Consider the following 6,000-nt stretch of genomic DNA (forward strand, 5'->3'; position numbering starts at 1 on the left):
CTCTGTGCAAAGCCATAAAGACTTGAGTGCCTTCGTGTTTTCTTGGTCCAAACTATCTGTAGCCATCTTCATGGCTAACCTGATCCATGTTTTTTTCCACTAGGGTCTCACTAAGGACTACATAAAGTTACACATTTATTTTTTAGTTTTTGAGACAGAGTCTTGCTCTGTCACCCAGGATGGAGTACAGTGGTGAAATCTCAGCTCAGTGCAACCTGGCCTCTCAGGTTCACGTGATTCTTGTGCTTCAGCCTCCCGAGTACCTGGGATTACAGACGTGCACCACCATACCTGGCTGATTTCTGTATTTTTAGTAGAGACAGACTTTGACCATGTTGGCCAGGATGGTCTCAAAGTCCTGGCTTCATGTGATCCACCTGCCTGAGGCTCCCGAAGTGCTGGGAGTTAAAAGTTCTGTGTTTTTACTAGTACTTGATTATAGGCGTGAGCCACCGAGCCGGCCCAGATCCACATTTTAATGGGCTTCCCGTTTGGCATGCTTCCATACGCTGCTGGAATGTTTATTGTTCTTCCTCAAAAGGAGTTCCTTCCTCAGGGAAAAGACGGATAAAACCCCAGAGTCGACCCTTGCCTGAACTTTATAAGTTGATTTGAAAATAGTTGTAGAGAAATTTGGCTGCTGGGGGGAACTTGAGAGAAACCTAATTGGCAAGATAATCCCTAGGCCATTGAAGATGGTACTGGTGGGAAGCTGAGGATTAGTGGGTGTGACACAGTCAAGAGACAAATTGATGTAAGCAGAATATCTCTGGTGTTGAATAATGAGGTTGAAAACCTAACGATGCAACAGTGCTTTTAGAATTTGGCTTTTGGATCAGAGCCAGAATAAATTAAGAGAGTCCTGATAAAATGAAGTGTCCTTGATTAATTATGTCACCATGTGCCATTTCTTTCAGCTTTAAGCCCACCCTTCTATATTCTTTAACTGATGCTGAGACTGGGCCTTTGCAAATAAGTCAGCTTTGCCACCTGGCTCCCTATGAAGCTTTGCCATTGGGGGATGCTAAATGGTGAAAATGTACTCCTTCCTGTTTCCTCTGGGCTTCCTGTTTCTGTGACTGTCACCCAGCCTCACTTCTTTCTGGAACCAGTACTTAATTCCAGGAGCATCCATGGACTCCAACCAGCCATTTTCCCAATACTCAAAATATCTGCTTTCACTCACTCCCAACTCCTGAAACACCAGCCCTGCAGCTGAGATGCTCCTTTGCTCAGAGGTTTGAGTTTTTTAGCTCCCTGCACACCTACTTTCTAAGTTTTGATAAATCTGGTCTCTTCTCTTTGCTTCCAAAGCCTTAAGAGTGGTAGTTGCTTTCTGTAGTTGTAACCTCTGTGATATCTTAATGTTTCCCTTTTGAATGTTCTGCTCTTCAATAACTATTAACAGTTCTTTATGGTACACTGTATCTGTCTTTTTACCAGACCCTGACTGACAGAGGCTCTCCCAAGATGGAGAAGAAATGGGAGAACTCATGAGTTTCTGTGTCATTCAGGAATGACATTGAGGTCTTCATTATGTGGGGATGGTGAGGATATAGGGGAAGAGGTACATTTGACAAATGTCAGGTGGGAAGAAATGAATAGGACTTGATGATTAGAAACAGGGCGTGAAGACAGAGGGCAGTAGAATAGGTAAAGTTTCCATCCTGGCAGTTGGGAAAATGATACTGCTTTAGAATACTAGAAAAGTTGAGGAAAGAATTAAGTCTAGATAAGGGACATGCAGGTGGAGATATCTTAAAGGCATGTGGTAGAGTGGAACTGAAATTCAAGGGATAACTGGAGGGGTAACCTCGACAGTGGCTTAGTTCCCTGAGGATGTGAGGATGGAACAGGAGCTGCCAGGTAACTTGTAGAAAGGGGCTTAGTGCAAAGTCCAGCATGTGGCCTCCTGCCCATAACAAACACAGATAACCTCCTTTTTAATACCCCCTATAGGTTAGAAAAAATAGGAACTACATGATCACTGTTTTAACTAGAAGAAGGTACTAGTGATTATCTGAGGTTCTGTTACTGCTTGCATCAGCAAACTTCACTTCTGGTTGAGTCAATCAAATGGAGGGTCAGGGAACAATGTTGCCTTTAACTTTTTATGATGGAAGCAGATGAGCAAGCTACATAAATAGCCACTTTACATGAGCAGAAGACTATGAAGCTTGTTGTCATCAAATAAAACACAGCAAAGCTCATCTGACACACATTTGAAAATGCTCACAGTTACTATTGTGCTACATTATAATTAGGTACAGGTGCTAAGCAGTTCTTGTAAAATACTGTAATTCATATTGATGAAAGTCAAACCAACTTTTTATACTTTCTACTTTTTTACTTGATTTAAAATGGATCTTGCAGCAGTTTTCACTGGTATCATGTACCATCAGTTAAAATCCATCTGTCAAACATGTACTGAGTTGTTATTATTTTCCAAGTATTGTGCTGGGTTCTGGGGGACAAAAATACGTACAGAATTGCCAAAAGTTGAGTTTATATGTACACTTAAATCTGAATCACATACATTCCTGAGTGAGACACATGTTCCTGCCTAATGGTCCTGTATCCTGTACACTGCATTCTCCTTGAGTGAAAGTATGACCTCCTCAGATACCATTTTTTTCTTTGGTTGACAACTTTACTCCTTCTGTGTCTGCCTTTTTCCAGCCCTCTGTGGGGCATTGAGGGGTTCTCCATCAGCATTTCCCATTCTACGTTTCCTGGAGGGTAGGTGTCTTGACACGAGGGAACTTGGGCTTGTAATGTTGGAATAATAGACATACGGTAGACTGGATGGCATAGGCAGTAGAGAAACACAGGAAGAAGGGGCTTTTCCTCCGTAGAAATGGATTGTCTTACAGAAGGGAGAGGCGGAGCCTAGAAGGAAGAGCCTATGTTAAGGCTGGGAAAAAAGCAGGTGTCTGACTAGGACAGGACCCGTGCTTGAGTCAGACAGTTTCCTGCAAGAAGAACTTTCACCCAGCAACTCTAGGGGTGGGACCCTGAGTAACAGAAGCTGGTATAGCCTCTTACCTGTTCTCTCAAATAAGACAGAAAACATTTTTGAAAGAGATGCTGAAGAACATTTCTCCCTTTTTCTGGCCCCTCGTGAATGTCAGGACAGATTAAATAATGTTGCTGAAATAAACAACCTTCAGGTCTTAGTGGTGGAGCACTACAAAGAGTTATATCTCCCTTAGTTTGCGCGTCCATCATAGGATAGCTGGGTGCTTTGCTCCATGTCATCCTCACTTAGGATGCAAGCTGACAGAGCCTCCACTGTCTGGGAATGTCTTTGATTTCTCAGTCAAAGGGGAGAAAAGGGCAAATCACACACTGACTCTTAAAGGTTCTACCCAGAAACTGCATGAGCCATTCCATTCACATGTCATTGGTTAAAGCAAGTCACACACATGATAATGCCTTTCCTCCAGGTGGCAGAGAAATACACCTCTATTTGCCCAGAAGTAAGAGCTGGAAACATCCTTCCTAAGACACCTATGCATTATGCAGTGAGTTACTGATGATTCTTAAGGAGCAACTATACGGGTAGGAATAGTGTGATTTTTTTTCCAGGGTCACTGGACTGAGAATCTTCTACTGTCCCTGAAACATCTTTTTTACCTAAAAAAGATGCATGGAGTTCCTTTAATAGCACATAGTATTAAGTGTATTAAGTAAGAAAGGCATAAAATATCTAATAAACTAATAATGCTTATTTATATGGTTATAAACCTGGTCCTTTGTGTTTTGCTAAAAGGGAAGGACCCTCTACAGGGCATGAAAGACGAGGTGCTCTGCTGCAAACTGAGCATCTCTGATATGCCAAGGAGCTTTTAGGAAAGTTGTTTTGTTCAATCCTCTCAATAACTCAACATGGTTTAGTAGTTAAGAACATAGACTCTGGAGCCAGACTGCCTAGTTGAATCCTACTTTTACCATTTAGCACTTCTGTGACATTGGATAATTCCATCATTCCTCTGTCCCTCAGTTTCCTCATCCAAAAAGTGGAGATAATCATAGTGTCTACCTTATAGGGCTGTGAAGAGGAGTTATTGTTTGCAAAGTGCTAGGAGCAAAGACTAGCAAAGGGTATGCTCTCTATAAAAGCATTGGTTAAATAAACTATTTAGAGTTTATTGCCAAATAGTCTCATTTACCAAGAGAAAACTAGGGCTCACAGAAATTAAATAATTTGCATGGGGAGAGGAAAGATCCAATATCTGTACCACTTCTCTCCAAAGTCCATGTTCTTTCATACCACATTGGGGGCTGGAAAACAAAGTAAAAAGGAGAGAAAAGCATAGAAATGTAAGACATGAAAAGGAAGCTTTCCAGCTTCTCAACATTGTCTTGACTTGCACCCAGAAGTTTTCATGTTCTTAGTAGCTCTTCCGTAGGAACTTGTCTGTGAGCCAAAAACTATTGCCCTGCACGAGGCAGATACTGCCCAGTGCTCTAGGACAAGGATATTGTCACTGACATTCTTTATGTGTCGATAACATGTGAAAGGTACAGTAGCTGGGAGCACTTTTCAGCCACTGTCCAAGCCTTTAGGATTTGACAGTCTTATGTGAATAAGCATAATTGCTCCACGTATGAAATGTTTGGTTGAAGTATGAATAGCACGTTTTCACTTTGAAAGAAAAGTTCTTTTGAACATCCTCAGGTCAGTAAAAAAGCAAGAAAAATCCAGTGTGTTTCAAATGTTAGGTATAAAAGATAAACGCGAGAGAATGAGGACTTTCCCATGACAAATTGCTAAGAGCCTACAGATGTACATTCTGAATTCTCACCTTCTCTTTTTAAAGAATCTATCTGATTTTAGGAAGGAATTAGTGTCTAGTGGTTAAGGGAAAACTGTGAAGTCAGAGAGCCCAAACTTGAATCCAAGCTTTGTCACTTTCTAGCTTTGTGTTGGTCAGTTTTCTTGTTTAAACAATAGAGACTTTGAACTTTTCTTTCAAAGTGAAAATATGCTACTCATACTTGAACCAAACATTTCATATGTGGAGCAGTTATGCTTACTCACATAAGGCTGTCAAATCCTCAAGGCTTGGACAGTTGTCTCCCAATAGCCATCCCACCTCACCCCAACTCTGCACAATGTGCTTTGGGGTGAAACTGACACCATCCACAGCTTCAGAAGTGGGTCCCGATTAGTCTCAGCCAATCGTTGCATTCTCAGCCCATGTCCCAATGATGATACCAGGGATGTGCAGATAACTCATGCTTATGTCTGAAGCTCTGTATAAAGAGCTAGCTTTGTTCATTGGTTGTGGGATGATAGCCACCCTCTTGAATGCAAATGAGAAAGCATGTAAGCCTGATTACTCCTGGCAACATTTTATGATTGTGAGGGGAATCAACTTGATGACAAATCCAACCCATGTTGGCGAACAGAGCTGAGGGAGCTGCAGAGAAATTGATCTAAGCACTGATCAAGTTGTACCTGAAGCCCACAGTACTGACATAATTTTTGGTTATATAAGCAATAAGTCTCCTTTACTTGTTCAGCCAGCTTGATTTATTTGCCACATAAAGCATAACAATTTGTATGCTTACTTCTAGAATGGTTGTGAGGATTAAGTGAGACTGTATGAGTAAACTTCCTAGCAGTGTGCCTGGTGTGATTTGAGGCAGTCTCCGTCATAGCAGTACAATTACTGTCACATAGTGGGGGACAGGTGGGAGGCTACAGATAATGACCTGTAACCAGGCCCCGGGGATAGGGTGGTGGTGATTTTTAGTGCGGAGGATAGGAATTAAGAGTAGAAGCAATCACTTAAACCTTCTATTTTATCAATCTCTCTAGCTAATTACTAATTAGTTTATTTAATTGGTAACTACAGCTATTAATTATGTTAGGAAATAAAAAGGCTTATAAATATGCAGTCTTACATATTGTATAATTTAGAATCATGAATCAGAAGGAGATACGTGATTTGCTTGTCAATTCAGAAGGCTCCAGGTCTTCAGGATATCTTA

This window comes from Cebus imitator, unplaced genomic scaffold (assembly GCF_001604975.1).
Source record: "Cebus imitator isolate Cc_AM_T3 unplaced genomic scaffold, Cebus_imitator-1.0 Scaffold407, whole genome shotgun sequence".
NCBI classification, from domain to species: domain Eukaryota; kingdom Metazoa; phylum Chordata; class Mammalia; order Primates; family Cebidae; genus Cebus; species Cebus imitator.